This window comes from Ranitomeya imitator, chromosome 5 (assembly GCF_032444005.1).
Source record: "Ranitomeya imitator isolate aRanImi1 chromosome 5, aRanImi1.pri, whole genome shotgun sequence".
Taxonomy (NCBI): domain Eukaryota; kingdom Metazoa; phylum Chordata; class Amphibia; order Anura; family Dendrobatidae; genus Ranitomeya; species Ranitomeya imitator.
In genome coordinates, this window is record NC_091286.1 from 388,737,837 (window position 1) to 388,757,480 (window position 19,644).

Genomic DNA, 19,644 nt, shown 5'->3' on the forward strand with positions numbered 1-19,644 from the left:
CCTTTTCTGGGGTGGCTGGGGGCAGATGTTTTTAGCCAGGGGGGATCCTATAACCATGGACCCTCTCTAGGCTATTAATATCTGCCCTCAGTTACTGGCTTTCCCACTCTGGCGGAGAAAATTGCGCAGAGGCCACACCAATTTTTTCCGTGATTTAACCCTTTATTTTAACAGCTAGAGCTCCAAAATTTTGCTTGGAACATTATTAGTGAGAAATATGTCCAAAAACAAGGGATATGAAATGGTTTACTGTATGTAAACCATGTCTCATATCCTGTCGGGTTTGAGAAGGAGATAGCAAAAGCCGGCAATTGAATTACCGGCTTTTAAGCTATCTAGCGCTGTATGAAATATATACATATATATATATATATTTCAAAAAAAGAAGAAACAAAGTATACCCGCACTGCTGTCATTCGCGATCACCTATCGGCGTGCTACAATATGCTGTACCAGCCCTTATATCTCCTACTCAATGCATGGGCATAAGGGGTGCTCAACCAAAAAGATATATAATTCAAAAGCAAAAGAAAAAAAGTGGTTAGCACTCCCCAAACCCGATGCTATAAAAAGTCTTTATTTTGACATGGACATGGACAGGGAGAACATGATGTCTGGAGGATGACAGCTGTTTCGCGCTACATGCGCTTCCACAGATCCCGATCTGGACTTTTTATAGCATCGGGTTTGGTGAGTGCTAACCACTTTTTTTCTTTTGCTTTTGATATATATATATATATATATATATATATATATATGTCTCACTAACATATATATCCCTATACTATGTGTAGACATTTATTCTATCTATTCTAATAAAACCTGTCAGTGTGATTTTACTGTACACCGCACTGAATTGCCGGCTTTTCTATAGAACACCGCTGCATATTTCTCGCAACTCACACTGTTGGTCCGTGTGTAATCCGTATTTTTCTCGCCCCCATTGACTTTCATTGGCGGATTTTTCGCGCAGTACGCTGACAAACGCAGCATGCTGCGATTGTCTACGGCCATACAAGACCGTAAAATATGGATGCGTAAAATATGCCAGATAGGAGCTGGGCCATAGAGAATCATTGTACCGTGTGCAATGCGTATTTTATGCGCCTCTCATACGTCCATAAAACACGCTGGTGTGACCCCGGCCTTAGAGGTAAAATTTCCTTGACATTACTTGAGTTTATTTGTGAAAAAAAAATGGAAATTTGGCAAAAATGTTGAACATTTTGCAATTTTACAACTTTGAATTTTCATGCCCTTAAATCACAGAGATATGTCACACAAAATACTTAATAAGTAACATTTCCCACATGTCTACTTTACCTCAGCACAATTTTGGTATCAACATTTTTTTTGTTAGGGAGTTATAATGGTTAAAAGTTGACCAGCAATTTCTCATTTTTACAACACCATTTTTTATTAGGGACCACATCACATTTGAAGTCATTTTGAGGGGTCTATATGATAGAAAATACCCAAGTGTGACCCCATTCTAAAAACTGCACCCCTCAAGGTGCTCAACACCACATTCAAGAAGTTTATTAACCTTTCAGGTGTTTCACAGGAATTTTTGGAATGTTTTAAAAAAAAATGAACATTTAACTTTTTTTCACAAAAAATTTACTTCTGATCCAATTTGTTTTATTTTACCAAGGGTAAATTACAACCTTTACTACAAAAAGATGCCCCATTACAATCCATTTTTTCAGACCCCCCACTACGAGTACTGAGTGTATTCGTTGCTCAGGTTTTCCCGAGCACACCCGGGTGACCTCCGAGTATTTATGACCGATTGGAGATTAAGTTTCAGCTGAATGATTTACAGCTTCTAGCCAGGCTGAGTACATGTGGGGGTTGCCTGGTTGCTAGGGAATTCCCACATGTAATCAAGCAGGCTAGTAGCTGTAAATCATTCAGCTGCCACGATGAAAACTAAATCTCTGAGCAGTCATAAATACTCGGAGGTCACCCGGGCGTGCTCGAGAAAACCTGAGCAACGAGTACACTCGCTCATCACTAGTCCCTTGGTTTTCATGGTGCTGTTTGATCCCTAATGTTCTTAAACAAACCTCTAAAACTTTCAAGAACTGTAATTACACTGAAAATAAATTACACACAGGTGGACTCAGTTAAAGGGAACCTGTCACCCCCGTTTTTTCAGATTGAGATATAAATACTGTTAAATAGGGCCTGCGCTGTGCGTTACTATAGTGTATGTAGTGTACCCTGATTCCCCACCTATGCTGAGAAATACATTACCAAAGTCCCCGTTTTCGCCTGTCAATCAGGCTGGTCAGGTCAGGTGGGCGTGGTGACATCGCTCTTTTCTTCCCCAGCTTTCCGTTGGTGGCGTAGTGGTGTGCGCATGTCGCAGTGACGAATCCACTGCGCGCACGTGAAGAAGCAGCGCGCGACCTGCGCTATTACCCCCTGTCATCGGTGGGGGCGGCCATCTTCCTGGGGCCGCGCGTGCGCAGATGGAGTGCTCTGCTGCACGGGGCTTCAGGAAAATGGCCGCGGGATGCCGCGCGTGCGCAGAAGAGATCGTGGCAGCCATTTTCCCAAAGCCGAGATGCAAACTCTGCTTTGGGAAAATGGCCGCCGCGATCTCTTCTGCGCACGCGCGGCATCCCGCGGCCATTTTCCTGAAGCCCCGTGCAGCAGAGCACTCCATCTGCGCACGCGTGGCCCCAGGAAGATGGCCGCCCCCACCGATGATAGGGGGTAATAGCGCAGGTCGCGCGCTGCTTCTTCACGTGCGCGCAGTGGATTCGTCACTGCGACATGCGCACACCACTGCGCCACCAACGGAAAGCTGGGGAAGAAAAGAGCGATGTCACCACACCCACCCGACCTGACCAGCCTGATTGACAGGCGAAAACGGCCACTTTGGTAATGTACTTCTCAGCATAGGTGGTGAATCAGGGTACACTACATACACTATAGTAACGCACAGCGCAGGCCCTATTTAACAGTATTTATATCTCAATCTGAAAAAACGGGGTGACAGGTTCCCTTTAATAATGTGAATTGTGGAGGCAATGGGTCACTCAGAATATTATTTAGGGGTATCAGACTAGAAGGAACTAAATACAAATGCAAGTCACAATTTTCAGATTTAGATTTTTGAAATATTTAGATAACCATGTATTATTTCTAGTGATGAGCAAGAACTAAAATGCTCTAGTGCTCTGTATTCGAATCAAGCAGCTCGGACAAGGTCGATTTGACTAATGAGTATCATGAAAGTCAATGGGAAACTCAAGCATTTTTCTGACAGACCTTAACAGAAGAGACAGGAAAATCGCTGAAATGTATGGATACAAATGTAATGGGAACACCATGGGGAAGACGCCTGGACACGTCTGTGACTCCCAGATTGCTGCTGGGAATAATATTATCAGAATATTACGCCTCTTTTATGGAGTGACCATAAAATATACAAAAGCATAGATAAAATGATTTTACCTAAAATTGTATATAGCATTTTATATAAGGCAAAATTAAAAATAGAAAAAAAGCCTCCTCCACATCTTAGACTATGTTCACACATAGCATTTATGTTGCGTGTCTGCACTTTCCCATTGCTTTCAGTGGTGAAAAAGCACTGCATAAACGCTGCAAAAATGCTTGACATGCTGCTTGTTTAAAAAATGCAGAAGTTTTCCATTTCAGTCATTAAAAATCATGTGCATGAGATTTCTGAAATCTCATAGCTTTTTGTTGGTACTCATTCACATTCTATTAAAATTGTTAGTCGTGGAACTCCTAGACTCATAAAGCCTATGCACTAAGTGGAAGGGCTGCCAAAAATTAGAAGAAGGGACTGCAATATAACATGGAAGACACATAGAGGAGGGCCACAGAAAACATTTTTTTCCCATTTTTAAGCAGTGGGACTCATAGACTAGTAAAGCCTATGCAATAACTGCAAGAATCAGGGCTGTGGAGTCGGTAAGCCACAGTTGCGACTCCGACTCCTGAATTTTATCAGGTTCCGACTCTGAGTCCGACTCCTTCATAAACGGCCAATTCGTAACAATAAATTTACTGTTGTCAAATATTAACATCGTGCTTATTCAGTTTCTCACCATCATATAAGTAATCAGACCACTTAGAGCAAAAACTATATTTATTAAAATACAATTAGAATATAGCAAATAACTTTTATAAACTTTTCTAAACTCTGGTAAGTAAATATGCAGCAAACACTGTTATGCAGTTACCGTAATAAGAAGAAATCTATAAATTTGTCCTCAGAAAAAGTATTGCCTCTGTCAGATCCTCCTTCATGGATGCCCTCAAATCTGATCTAATTATTTGAGAGCAGAGAACAACCTCTCTACACTAACTTGGGTTGGTGGCAAAGCAGTAACCACTCGGGCAACATCTCTGACAATGTCAGGATACAGAGGAATCGCTTGTTGTACTGTTATTTTTGATGAACGGTCAAATTTCTCAATTTCTTTTAGTGCACATGAAAAATTCTGCTGAAATGTACTGGCTGTTTTCTTATCTGCTTATCAATGTTGTTCATAGTTTGATAGAACATATATATTTGAGTAACATTTATAAAATTCATATGAAAGTTCAATTATGAAATATTAATACATTTTTTTTAAAGCTGGAGTCGGAACATTTCTACCGACTCCGACTCCAACCAAAACTAACTCTGACTCCGACTCCACGACTCCGACTCCACAGCCCTGGCAAGAACTGCCAAAAATTAGAACTAAGAGGGACTCTGATACACCCTGCATTAGACATATAGGAGGGCCTCGTGCACATTCTGTTAAAATTGTTAGGCAGTGGGACTCCTTGACTAGTAAAGCCTATGCACTAAATGCAAGGACTGCCAAAAATTAGAAGGAGGGACTGCAATACAGTCCCTGGAAGACACTTAGACGTGGGCCTCAGAAAACATTTTTTCCCATTGTTAAGGAGTGGGTCTCCTAGACTGGTAAAGCCTATGCAATAAGTGCAAGAACTGCCAAAAATTATAAGGAAGAGAGATTCTGATACACCCTGTATTAGCTATATAGGAGGGCCTCATACACATTCTGTTATGTAGTGGGATTCTTAGACTCAAAAGGCCTTTGCACTAAGTGCAAGGGCTGACAAAAATTAGAAGGAAGATGACCCTGTTGATATGGTGGAGGTGTAGGAGGACAACAAGAAAAAGCAGAAACCGTGAACTGTATATGTTCTTTGGGTGGGATGGGGTGCATGGGAATACACCAGAAAAAAAGGAACATTTTAATTGGCTTGCACTGCTGTGATCCAGAGAAGTTGAGAAGTCTAGGCCAATCCAGGCCTTATTCATTTTGACAAGATTCAGCCTGTTAGCATTTTTAGTTGACAGGTGAATGTGCCTATCAGTTATTATGCCCCTGGCAGCACTAAAAACCCGCTCTGACAAAACGCTAGCAGCAGGGCAGGCCAGCAGCTCCAAAGCATAGAGGGACAGATCTTGCCAAGTGTCCAACTTGGATATCCAAAGGTTTTATAGCACAGAGAAATCACGGAGGACTCTGGTATGGTTGGCTAAGTACTCCTTCACCATCTTCCAAAACTTCTCCCTCCTTGACAGACTAGCCCTTGCTTTTGGACCTGGGTGCTGTGAGGGTCTACTGAAAGTGTCCCAGACCTTTGATAGCGTTCCCCTGCCTCTGTTACACCTGGTTTGTGTCTCCCTTGTGTTTCCTCCTTGGTTGCCCAAGGATCTATGACCTCTGCCACTAGGTTTATCAGATTGGAATTTTTGTACTACTTGTTTGACTAGGGCTTTCTGGTATTGCACAATTTCACTAGCCCTCTATGCTGCAGGAAGGAGAGATGGAAAGTTCTCCTTGTAGCTTGGGTCGAGAAGGGTGAGCAATCAGAGATCATTGATCACCAAAATGCATATAACACGAGGGTAATGGCAAAGGCAGCGGGATATAAAATCAGCCATGTGTGCCAGACTCCCAACAGGCAAGACTTCCCTGTCCCCACCAGGAGGATAACTCTCCATCTCCTCCTCTTCTTCAGTCCTTCTAAGCAGAACAGATGGGATAAAGCTGGTGTGGGTAGTACCCTCTGTAGTGCAGGCAACCATCTTCTGTTCCTCCTCCTCATTATAATTCAATCTGCGCTGAGAAGTTGAAATGAGGCTGTGCTGGGTAGTATCACCTTAGGTACTTTCTTCCTCTATCTCCACCAGGTCCACATGCAAAGCTTCCTCTTTAATTGTGAACAGCAAGTGTTTGAGTAGACACAGAAGAGGGATAGTTACGCTGATTATGGTGTTATCACCGTTCACCATCTTGGTTGGTCCCTCAAAGTTTTATAGAACCTCACAGATGTCAGACATCCATAACCATTGGTCAGCTGTTACGTGCGGAGGCTTACTGGAACACAGATGGGCATGTTTTAGTTAATATTCAACTACTGCCCTCTGCTGCTCACAAATCATGTGTAATGTGGAGTTCCAGTGAGTGGTCACGTTGTACACCAGTTGGTGAGCTGGCACTTTCAAGCGCTGCTAAAGCACTGCCAGACCAGACTACCACTGTAGCTGACTTGCGGAAATGGTCGCACATGCACCGTACCTTCACAAGTAACTCAGGAAAATCTGGGTAGCTTTTCAGACAACTCTGAAAAAACAAGTTGAGCACATGGGCCAGGCATAGTACGTGTGTGAGCTTGCCAAGCTTCAGAGCCGCCACCAGGTTATATTATCACACACGACCATGCCTGGTTGTAGGTTCAGCGGCGAGAGCCACAAATCTGGTCTGCTACACCTTTCCACACCTTTTCTGCGGCTGTGTGCTGTTTGTCACCTAAATAAATTTGTTTCAGCAGATCTTGTTGACATTTCCCCAAGGCATTGTTGCAGTGCTTCCAGCTTCCGACTGATATTGACAATGTGCCCCGAGATGACAAATGGGATATGGATGATGAGGAGGGGATGATGAAACTGGAGCCCACAATCCTTGGCGTCAATAGCACATGTTCTGTGCCAGGGTCTGACTTGCCTCCATAAGGTTTGCCCAGTGTGCCATCAGGGAAATGTAGCCTCGCTGGCCACAAGCATTTGTCTTCGTGTTGGTCGTTAAGTAGACCTTTCCAGTTTCTGCTTTGGTCAGGCCTCAGGTGATGTTAAGGGACACGCACTTGTGTAAGGCAGGGACGGACAACTGGGAAAAATAGTCGTGGCTGTGGACTGATTACTGGCGCCGTGAGGTTGCGGAAAGCCTCAGTGTACACAAGCCTAAATGACATTTCCAAGACAAGCATTCTGAAAATGTGGCCGTATATTGTTTGGGCCTTTGGGTAGGTGGCTGGGTATTTTCCTTTCCAATGCCTGGGGACACCTGGACGCTGTGCTTTCACACGGAATTGGGTGTCGTTGCTGATGGTGCTTGTGAATGTTCAATGACGTGCAGGGCGGGAGGTATCTGCGCCTGCTTCCTAGACAAGCACGTAGCACAGGGGAAAAGGCATTCAAAACATACCATATATTATTATTTTTAATATTATTATTTTTTTAACTTTATTATTTCCAATTATAGTAGACTGTATAATCACACATTTATTTTGGAGATTCAAAAGTATTGTCCCTTTGGGTTGCTTCATGTGTTTTGGCACGTCTAAGCCTGGAAACATCTTAATAAAAACAGGCTGCTTAACTTTTAAGCATGCTACTAATCTTGTGAAAATTATATCGTCAGGATAAAGTCAGAATAACTCTATGCTGACCAACCCCATTGAATGAGACCAAGGCCAGTTTTGGATATCCGAATTTCATGCGTCCATACTGGCCACATATCTCCAGACCAAAGCTTAACAACCTTATGTAGGTGTAGTAAATATGTGTCAGTTTGTGTAGTTAGGACAGATTACAATGAAGACAAATATGAATGAAAAGTATAATTTTCTTTTTACACCTAGGCCTGCAACCATAACAGGCAGCATTTTCTTTGTCTAGAAGAAATAAAATTTCACCATCAGTATAAAAGGGAAATTCTTTACTGTATGAGCAGTGAGAATGTCGAACTCTGCTACACAATGTTGTGGTAATTGTTTCATTGAACACGTTCTTAAGGAGTTTGGATACCTTTCTTGAAAAATAGATTATTACAAAACTACATTCTGAAGATGACGTTTTGATTCATGGTTTTAGTACAACGGTTATATTTGGAGTCAGGAAGGAATGTTTTCACAAAAACTATTAATATTGGGTAATTAGCATCCATGGTTCCTGCCTTCCACTGAATCAACATGGAACCATTTGAAGTTGGACTTGATAGACCTGTGCCTTTTTTAACTTTATCACATACATAACTATATGGTGGTGAACATATCGGGATTACAAAATACAGACTATGTTGATAAATGACATCAATAAAGTAAGTGAAATTATGCAGGTTCCACTGAGTAACAGAAGGAACAGATTTAGAGCAGATATGCAATTACTAATTAGGGAAGGCAATTAGTGCTAGAGCAAAATATTTTCATTAGTCATTTTTGGTTGAATTCATAGGAGGGATATATTTACAGGGATAATTAGGGGTCATGAACAAGTGGCAAGCTACGGTAGATTGCAATATTAACCTTAAGTAAGAAAAGTACTGATAAAGCATATTGTTCCTATTACTGGTATTTAGTGTATACATGTGCACTACATTTACTCTAAATGAGAAGTGCATACTGAAAATGAGACAAAATCAAGGAAATGGCAAAACAATATGGGTATAAAGATTTACATGAACCATGTTGTATATTTTGATTTTTACAAAATTTTAGATATACAACCCCTGGCTAAAATTATGGAATCACTGGCCTTGGAGGATTTTCATTCAGTTGTTTAATTTTTGTAGAAAAAAAGCAGAACATAGACATGGCACAAAACTAAAGTAATTTCAAATAGCAACGTTATGGCTTTAAGAAACACTAAAAGAAATTAAGAACAAAAATTTGGTAGTCAGTAATGGTTCCTTTTTTAACCAAGCATAGGGGAAAAATTATGGAATCACCCAATTCTGAGGAAAAACTTATCGAATCACCCTGTAAATTTTCATACCCAAAAATAACACCTGCATCAAATTAGATCTGCTCGTTAGTCTGCATCTAAAAAGGAGTGATCACACCCTAGAGAGCTGTTACACCAAGTGGACTGACATGAATCATGGCTCCAACACGAGAGATGTCAATTAAAGGGAACCTGTCACCCCGAAAATCGCGGGTGAGGTAAGCCCACCGGCATCAGGGGCTTATCTACAGCATTCTGTAATGCTGTAAATAAGCCCCCGATGTTACCTGAAACAGGAGAAAAAGACGTTAGATTATACTCACCTAGGGGCGGTCCCGCTGCTGGTCCGGTCGGATAGGTGTCTCTGGTCCGCTGCAGCACCTCCCATCTTCATTCCAAGACGTCCTCTTCTGATCTTCAGCCACGGCTCCGGCGCAGGCGTACTTTGTCTGCCCTGTTGAGGGCAGAGCAAAGTACTGCAGTGCGCAGGCGCCGGGCCTCTCTGACCTTTCCGGCGCCTGCGCCGGTGGGCTTACCTCACCCGCGATTTTCGGGGTGACAGGTTCCCTTTAAAACAAAGGAGAGGATTATCAAACTCTTAAAAGAGGGTAAATCATCATGCAATGCTGCAAAAGATGTTGGTTGTTCAGTCAGCTGTGTCTAAAATCTGGACCAAATACAAACAACATGGGAAGGTTGTTAAAGGCAAACATACTGGTAGACCAAGGAAGACATCAAAGCGTCAAGACCGGAAACTTAAAGGGAACCTGTCACCCCCAAAATCGAAGGTGAGCTAAGCCCACCAGCATCAGGGGCTTATCTACAGCATTCTGTAATGCTGTAGATAAGCCTCCGATGTATCCTGAAAGATGAGAAAAAGAGGTTAGTTTATACCCACCCAGGGGCAGTCCCAGTCCGGTTCTGGTCCGATGGGTGTCGCGGTCCGGCCCAGGGCCTCCCATCTTTTTACGATGACGTCCTCTTCTTGTATTCTGCAGTGCGCAGGCGCCGGGAAAGGTCAGAGAGGCCCGGTGCCTGCGCACTGCAGTACTTTGCTCTGCACTCAACAGGGCAAATCAGAACGCATGTGCAGGAGCCGCGACAGGAAGTAAGGAAGAGGACGTCATCGCGTGAAGCAGGCAAAGTATGCCTGCACCAGAGCCGCAGCATCGTAAAAAGATGGGAGGCCCCAGACCGGACCGCGAAGTCCATCGGACCAGAACCGGACCGGGACAGCCCTGGGTGAGTATAATCTAACCTCTTTTTCTCATCTTTCAGGATACAATGGGGGCTTATCTACAGCATTACTGATGCTGGTGGGCTTAGCTCACCTTCGATTTTGGGGGTGACAGGTTCCCTTTAAAGCAATATGTCTCCAAAACAGGAAATGCACAAGAAAACAAATGAGGAATGAATGGGTGGAAACTGGAGTCAACGTCTGTGACCGAACTGTAAGAAACCGCCTAAAGGAAACGGGATTTAATACAGAAAAGCTAAAGGAAAGTCATCATTAACACCTAAACAAAAAAAACAAGGTTACAATGGGCTAAGGAAAAGCAATCATGGACTGTGGATGACTGGATGCGCCAACCGCAGTAAAGTAGGGTGCCAACCTCCACTGCCAGGTAGGACTCATTGTAGTTCAATCTAGGGTCTACTAGGTACATTTAATACCGTTTTATTAATATTGTGGGTAAATACAGTCTTTTTAATTATATCATTAAAAGTTATTTTTTAGGGATCTCTGTTCTCTTGTTTTGGTATATATATTTTTTTCTGGGATTCCGCATTATTGTGCTTGAGTTTTTCAGGTTTTGTGAATTCTGCTCTTGGGCTCCCTCTTGTGGTTTCTAGTGGTGTGGCTGCTCCTTGGAGTTAGCTGTCTTCAGCTGCTTCCACTGATCGTCTCTGCTCTGCTATTTATGTCTGCTCTGTCCTTCAGCTGGTGCCACTTGTAAATGGTTCCTGGTTGGATTCACATCTCTTTGGATTTCCCTGTTATCCTGACCAGTTCAGCTAAGCTAAGTTTTTGCTTGCTCTTTTCTGTTCACAGATTGTGGACTTATCCGTTCTGTGTTTTCTATGTTTATACAGCGTTATCAGTATGAATTAATTCTGTCTTGCTGGAAGCTCTGGGAAGCAGATTTACCCTCCACACCTTTAGTCAGGTGTGGAGATTTTTAGTAAACTCTGCGTGGATTTTTGTAGAGTTTTAATACTGACCGCACAGTATCCTTTCCTGTCCTATCTATCAAGCTAGACTGGCCTCCTATGCTAAAATCTGATTTCATTTCTGCGTATGTTATTTTCCCCTCCTCTCACCGTCAATATTTGTGGGGGGCTATCTTTCCTTTGGGGATTTTCTCTGAGGCAAGATAGGTTTCCTGTTTCCATCTTTAGGGGAAGTTAGATCTTAGGCTGTGCCGAGGGGTCTAGGGAGCGTCAGGTACCCCCCACGGCTATTTTTAGTTGCGCTGCTAGGTTCAGGGTTTGCGGTCAGTACAGATACCACCTCCTTCAGAGCTTGTCTCATGTTGTTCCTAAACCACCAGATCATAACAGTACAAGTGGCCAAAAATGAATTAAATGCCTCTCAAAGAAGGAAAAGAAAGTTCTGAACCATTTTTTTTTTCTGTGCTTTGGTTTGTCTTTTTTTTTTTTCTCTTGATATCTGGGTGGTTCAGGATATATGTTTTGGCATGGATATTCAGGGTTTGTTTTCTCGTGTGGATCAACTTGCTGCAAGAGTACAGAATATCCAGGACTATGTTGTCCAGACTCCGGCTTTAGAGCCCAGAATTCCTACTCCTGATTTGTTTTTTGGGGACAGATCCAAGTTTTTGAACTTTAAAAATAACTGCAAATTGTTTTTTGCTTTGAAACCCCGTTCTTCTGGTGATCCCATTCAGCAGGTGAAAATCATCATATCCTTGCTGCGTGGTGATCCTCAAGACTGGGTTTTTTCTCTTGAAACGGGATCCGGCATTATTGAATGTAGATGCATTTTTTCAAGCGCTCGGATTATTGTATGACGAACCTAATTCTGTGGATCATGCAGAAAAAACCCTGTTGGCCTTGTGTCAAGGTCAGGAAGCGGCAGAGTTATACTGCCAGAAATTTAGAAAATGGTCTGTGCTCACTAGATGGAATAAAGAGGCTCTGGCTGCTATTTTCAGAAAAGGTCTTTCTGAAACCCTTAAAGATGTTATGGTGGGCTTTCCTACGCCTGCCGGTTTGAGCGAATCTATGTCTCTAGCCATTCAGATTGATCGGCGTCTGCGCGAGCGCAAAGCTGTGCACCATATGGCAGTGTCCTCGGAGCAAAGTCCTGAACCTATGCAATGTGATAGGATTTTGACTACAATAGAACGGCAGGAATTCAGACGTCAGAATAGGCTGTGTTTTTACTGTGGTGATTCGGCTCATGTTATCTCTGATTGCCCTAAGCGTACTAAGAGAGTCGCTAGGTCTGTTACCATTAGTACTATACAGCCTAAATTTCTCTTATCTGTGACCCTGATTTGCTCATTGTCGTCCTTTTTTGTCATGGCATTTGTGGATTCAGGCGCTGCCCTGAACTTAATGGACTTAGAATTCGCCAGGCGCTGTGGTTTTTCCTTGCAGCCTTTGCAGAGCCCTATTCCTTTGAGGGGTATTGATGCTACACCCTTGGCCAAAGATAAACCTCAGTACTGGACGCAGATGACTATGTACATGGCTCCTGCACATCAGGAAGATTGCCGTTTTCTGGTGTTGCATAACCTGCATGAGGTTGTTGTACTGGGATTTCCATGGTTACAGGAACATAATCCGGTGCTGGATTGGAAAACTATGTCTGTGACAAGTTGGGGTTGTCGAGGAGTACATAGTGACGTTCCTTTGATGTCAATTTCCTCTTCCCCCTCTTCTGAGGTCCCTGAGTATTTGTCGGATTTCCAGGATGTATTTGATGAGCCCAAGTCCAGTTCCCTTCCTCCACATAGGGACTGTGATTGTGCTATTAACTTGATTCCTGGTTGTAAGTTCCCTAAGGGCCGACTTTTCAATCTGTCTGTGCCAGAGCATGCCGCCATGCGGAGCTATGTTAAAGAATCTTTGGAGAAAGGGCATATTCGGCCCTCTTTGTCACCATTGGGAGCGGGTTTCTTTTTTGTTGCTAAGAAGGATGGCTCCTTGAGACCCTGTATTGATTATCGTCTTCTTAATAAGATCACGGTCAAATTCCAATACCCCTTGCCTTTGCTTACTGATTTGTTTGCTCAGATTAAGGGGGCTAGTTGGTTTACTAAGATTGACCTCTGAGGGGCATATAATCTTGTTCGTATTAAACAGGGTGACGAATGGAAAACTGCATTTAATACGCCCGAAGGCCATTTTGAATACCTTGTGATGCCATTTGGGCTCTCTAATGCTCCATCTGTGTTCCAGTCTTTCATGCATGATATTTTCCGCAATTATCTTGATAAATTCATGGTCGTATATTTGGATGATATTTTGATTTTTTCCAATGATTGGGAGTCTCATGTGAAGCAGGTCAGGATGGTGTTCCAGATCCTTCGTGATAATGCTTTATTTGTGAAGGGGTCTAAGTGCCTATTCGGAGTTCAGAAGGTCTCTTTTTTGGGTTTTGTTTTTTCTCCCTCGTCTATAGAAATGGATCCTGTTAAGGTCCAAGCTATTCATGACTGGATCCAACCCACATCTGTGAAGGGTCTTCAAAAATTTTTGGGCTTTGCTAATTTCTATCGCCGTTTCATTGCCAACTTTTCCAGTGTGGTTAAGCCCCTTACTGATTTGACGAAGAAAGGCGCTGATGTGACGAATTGGTCCTCTGAGGCTGTTGAGGCCTTTCAGGAGCTTAAACGCCGATTTACTTCTGCCCCTGTGTTGCGTCAACCGGATGTTTCTCTTCCTTTTCAGGTTGAGGTCGACGCTTCTGAGATTGGGGCAGGGGCCGTTTTGTCTCAGAGGGAGTCTTGTTATAAACAGGTGATTCAGAACCACAATGGACTTAGTGGTTAAGAGCACACAAAGTGACCTGATAGTTACTAACATAGAACGAGCTCTGAGACGTGGGAACTCTGCTGACCGCAATCCCTAATCCTATCATACCACACTAGAGGTAGCCGTGGATTGCGCCTAACGCTCCCTATGCAACTCGGCACAGCCTGAGAAACTAGCTAGCCCTGAAGATAGAAAAATAAGCCTACCTTGCCTCAGAGAAATTCCCCAAAGGAAAAGGCAGCCTCCCACATATAATGACTGTGAGTTAAGATGAAAATACAAACACAGAGATGAAACAGACTTTAGCAAAGCGAAGCCCGACTTACTGAATAGACCGAGGATAGGAAAGATAGCTTTGCTGTCAACACAAAAACCTACAAACAACCACGCAGAGGGGCAAAAAGACCCTCCGCACCGACTAACAGTACGGAGGTGCTCCCTCTGCGTCTCAGAGCTTCCAGCAAGCAAGAAAAACCAATATAGCAAGCTGGACAGAAAATATAGCAAACAAAAGTAACACAAGCAAAACTTAGCTTATGCAGGGCAGACAGGCCATAAGAACGATCCAGGAGAAAGCAAGACCAATACTGGAACATTGACTGGAGGCCAGGAACAAAGAACTAGGTGGAGTTAAATAGAGCAGCACCTAACGACTTAACCTCGTTACCTGAGGAAGGAAACTCAGAAGCCGCAGCCCCACTCACATCCACCAGAGGAAACTCATAGACAGAACCAGCCGAAGTACCACTCATGACCACAAGAGGGAGCTTGACCACAGAATTCACAACAGAGTCTGATGGTTCTTTGATGAAACCGTGTGCTTTTTTTTCCAGAAAGTTTTCGCCTGCGGAACGCAATTATGATGTCGGCAATCAGGAGTTGTTGGTTATGAAGTGGGCGTTTGAGGAGTGGCGACATTGGCTTGAGGGAGCTAAACACCATGTTGTGGTCCTGACCGATCATAAGAATCTGATTTACCTCGAGTCGGCCAAGTGGCTGAATCCTAGACAGGCTCGATGGTCCCTGTTTTTCTCCCGTTTTGATTTTGTGGTCTCGTATCTTCCGGGATCTAAGAATGTTAAGGCTGATGCCCTCTAGGAGTTTTTTGCCTGATTCTCCTGGAGTCCTGGAGCCGGTTGGCATTCTTAAGGAGGGGGTGATTCTTTCTGCTATCTCCCCTGATTTGCGGCGGGTGCTTCAGGAATTTCAGGCTGATAGGCCTGACCGCTGTCCAGTGGGGAAGCTGTTTGTTCCTGATAGATGGACAAGTAAGGTAATTTCTGAGGTTCATTGTTCAGTGCTGGCTGGTCATCCTGGGATTTTTGGTACCAGAGATTTGGTTGCTAGGTCCTTTTGGTGGCCTTCCTTGTCTCGCGATGTGTGTGCTTTTGTGCAGTCCTGTGGGACTTGCGCCCGGGCCAAGGCTTGCTGTTCCCACGCTAGTGGGTTGCTTTTGCCTTTGCCGGTCCCTGAGAGGCCCTGAACGCATATTTCCATGGATTTTATTTCGGATCTTCCTGTTTCCCAGAAGATGTCTGTTATCTGGGTTGTTTGTGACCGGTTCTCTAAAATGGTCCATCTGGTACCTTTGCCTAAGTTGCCTTCCTCCTCAGATCTGGTTCCATTGTTTTTTCAGCATGTGGTTCGTTTGCATGGCATTCCGGAGAATATTGTGTCTGACAGAGGTTCTCAGTTTGTCCCTAGATTTTGGCGGGCCTTTTGTGCTAGGATGGGCATTGACTTATCTTTTTCTTCGGCGTTTCATCCTCAGACTAATGGCCAAACTGAGCGAACTAATCAGACCTTGGAGACCTATTTGAGATGCTTTGTGTCTGCTGATCAGGATGATTGGGTGTCTTTCTTGCCGTTGGCCGAGTTTGCCCTTAATAATCGGGCTAGTTCGGCTACTTTGGTTTCACCTTTCTTTTGTAATTTTGGTTTTCATCCTCGTTTTTCTTCTGGGCAGGTTGAGCCTTCTGATTGTCCTGGTGTTGATTCTGTGGTGGACAGGCTGCAGCAGATTTGGACTCATGTGGTGGACAATTTGACGTTGTCTCAGGAAAGGGCTCAACGTTTTGCTAACCGCCGTCGGCGTGTTGGTCCCCGGCTTCGTGTGGGGGATTTGGTTTGGTTGTCTTCTCGTCATGTTCCTATGAAGGTTTCTTCTCCTAAGTTTAAGCCTCGGTTTATTGGTCCTTATAAAATTTCTGAAATTATTAATCCGGTGTCTTTTCTTTTGGCTCTTCCTGCCTCTTTTGCCATTCATGATGTTTTCCATAGATCTTTGTTGCGGAGATATGTGGTGCCCGTTGTTCCCTCGGTTGACCCTCCTGCCCCGGTGTTGGTTGAGGGAGAGTTGGAATATGAGGTTGAGAAGATTTTGGATTCTCGTTTTTCGAGGCGGAGGCTTCAGTATCTTGTCAAGTGGAAGGGTTATGGCCAGGAGGATAATTCTTGGGTTGTTGCCTCCGATGTCCATGCCACCGATTTGGTTCGTGCTTTTCACTTGGCTCGTCCTGATCGGCCTGGGGGCTCTGGTGAGGGTTCGGTGACCTCTCCTCAAGGGGGGGTACTGTTGTGAATTCCGCTCTTGGGCTCCCTCCGGTGGTTGTAAGTGGCACTTTTGTGAATTCTGCTCTTGGGCTCCCTCTTTTGGTTTCTAGTGGTGTGGCTGATCCTTGGAGTTAGCTGTCTTCAGCTGCTTCCACTGATCGTCTCTGCTCTGCTATTTATGTCTGCTCTGTCCTTCAGCTGGTGCCACTTGTAAATGGTTCCTGGTTGGATTCACATCTCTTTGGATTTCCCTGTTATCCTGACCAGTTCAGCTAAGCTAAGTTTTTGCTTGCTCTTTTCTGTTCACAGATTGTGGACTTATCCGTTCTGTGTTTTCTATGTTTATACAGCGTTATCAGTATGAATTAATTCTGTCTTGCTGGAAGCTCTGGGAAGCAGATTTACCCTCCACACCTTTAGTCAGGTGTGGAGATTTTTAGTAAACTCTGCGTGGATTTTTGTAGAGTTTTAATACTGACCGCACAGTATCCTTTCCTGTCCTATCTATCAAGCTAGACTGGCCTCCTATGCTAAAATCTGATTTCATTTCTGCGTATGTTATTTTCCCCTCCTCTCACCGTCAATATTTGTGGGGGGCTATCTTTCCTTTGGGGATTTTCTCTGAGCTAAGATAGGTTTCCTGTTTCCATCTTTAGGGGAAGTTAGATCTTAGGCTGTGCCGAGGGGTCTAGGGAGCGTCAGGTACCCCCCACAGCTATTTTTAGTTGCGCTGCTAGGTTCAGGGTTTGCGGTCAGTACAGATACCACCTCCTTCAGAGCTTGTCTCATGTTGTTCCTAAACCACCAGATCATAACAGGCCTCACTTGCCTCAGTTAAAGTCAGTGTTCATGACGCCATCATAAGAAAGAGACTGGGCAAAAATGAACTGCTGTCACTGGTTTACCACGACAGAGAGGAGCCAGAATTCCGCAGCGTCAGATTTCTCTTACTCTTGCACTGAATAGAAGCACTTCACTTTCATATGTCTTTGGGCATTGCAGGGTTTAATCTGCTCTCTTGAGAACTCTTGGAGCTAAGGCTCTCAGCTGAGCACTGTTAGCTACTCCCAGCTCCTATATAATCTGGGTTCTGGCTAAAACTCATCATCAGAGCTAGCTTTTGCTACATGACTTGGAGGTTAGTGGTGGTGGTTATTTGAGTAGACAGTTGGTGCATTTAACTGTGACTGTTGCTTGGTTTGAGTGTGTTATAATTCGCTTTAATTCTCCTACTTTGGTTTAACCCCATCCTCCACTCCCTGATGCATACCTCTATTATATATGTGTATATTTGTATGTTTGGTATTTTCCTTTACGTATGGGCCTCCCCTTAGCATTAGGGACAGGGAAAGAGCCCCTGGTCCCGGGATACCTGACAACAACAGAGTTGTGACATTAGTGTTAGAATCTCTTTTGTTTTGACCATCCGCCATCTTGTTGTGGTTTTCTGGCTGCTGGTCTTTTTCCTCTGGTGCTAGGTTGTCTTGGTCAGGTGATTGTATCACTCTTTATTACACAGCACCTGCCTTCCTTGCTGAACAACAGTGTTAATCCACTAGAGTTCTGGTTAGCTGCTTAGACAGCTTTCTGTTTTTGATATTTTGCAGTTCTGGGATCTTTGGTTCTGCTATCTTTTGTCTCTGCAGCCTTCTCTGTGTTTCCTATTAGGAGGTGACCTGATTTTTGTACCCAGTTCTTAGATCTTTTAGGGACCTCCTTCCCCTTATCTATAGGTCTTCGCTGAGTTTTTAGACTAGGATCGTCGGTGGGTCTATTTGCAAGGAATGGGTCGCCCACTCCATCGTAGGGTTTCAGCCTAGTCTTAGTGCAGGGTCAGCTTTTCCCCATCTCTCCTAGTTCTGTGCTGCAGTTTCATAACAATTAGCTCTGACCAAAACTGTTTTTTCATCCATTATGGATCCTATCACTGCTCTGACAGGGAGACTGGCCAGGGGAGGAGTATTGCTCTGAGTTTCGCAGGTTGTCCACGGACACAAAGTGGAATGACCCCTGTACTTCATAGCCAGTTCTGTGAAGGGCTATCAGTAAGGGTGCCTTAGCCCTGTATGAGACTCCATACATGGTCTTGATATGGCCATGTCTCGCCAATGTGTGGTAGGTCAGGGGCCATGGGAAATCAAGTCTAAGTCTAAGAGGAACAAATGCAGTTGGGTGCAACAACTCGTTCTGGAAAGCAGTCTGTTGTTCGGAGCAAAGGGGGAGTATGTTTACCTATCCCACGATAAACAGCTGCTGGAAAACTAAGGAGGCTAGTCAACAAAACAACATACTAATTGTAGGTGAGAACGAGGCATAGGCAGATATTAAAAATATATACTTTATTTAAACATTAATACATTAATAAAACATCAAGACAAGGAAATTCAAAAAAACTGATGGCAGGCAGCACTGACATGCAATATGAGATAAATAAAGCCACTAAAAAAGCACCGTATTATAATACTGCCATGTAAATATTACAACCAGCATCATGACTAATACAATAGTCTATATATGCAGGAGATACTTATTAGGCACACAATTTCTCATCCAAATATATTGTGCATACAAAAGTAAAGTGGATATATTAAATGAGAAAACACTCCTAAGAGCATATATACACATAATCCGAGCCTGAAAAAGCTTCTATTCCCCAAACTAGTACTACTACCGATGGCTACAAAAAAGGTGTCTAATGCAGCAAAATTACGGTACCTTGCCATGCAAAGCAACATTCATTGCAGACAAGCCCGCTGGTAACGGCTATATATAAAAGCGGCTGTAATAGCATGTAACTTACGTAGGTACAGTTAAGTCCATATATATTTGGACAGAGACAACATTTTCCTAATTTTGGTTATAGACATTACCACAATGAATTTTAAACAAAACAATTCAGATGCAGTTGAAGTTCAAACTTTCAGCTTTCATTTGAGGGTAGCCATATTAAAATTGGATGAAGGGTTTAGGAGTTTCAGCTCCTTAACATGTGCCACCCTGTTTTTAAAGGGACCAAAAGTAATTGGACACATTAAATAATTTTAAATAAAATGTTCATTTCTAGTACTCATGGA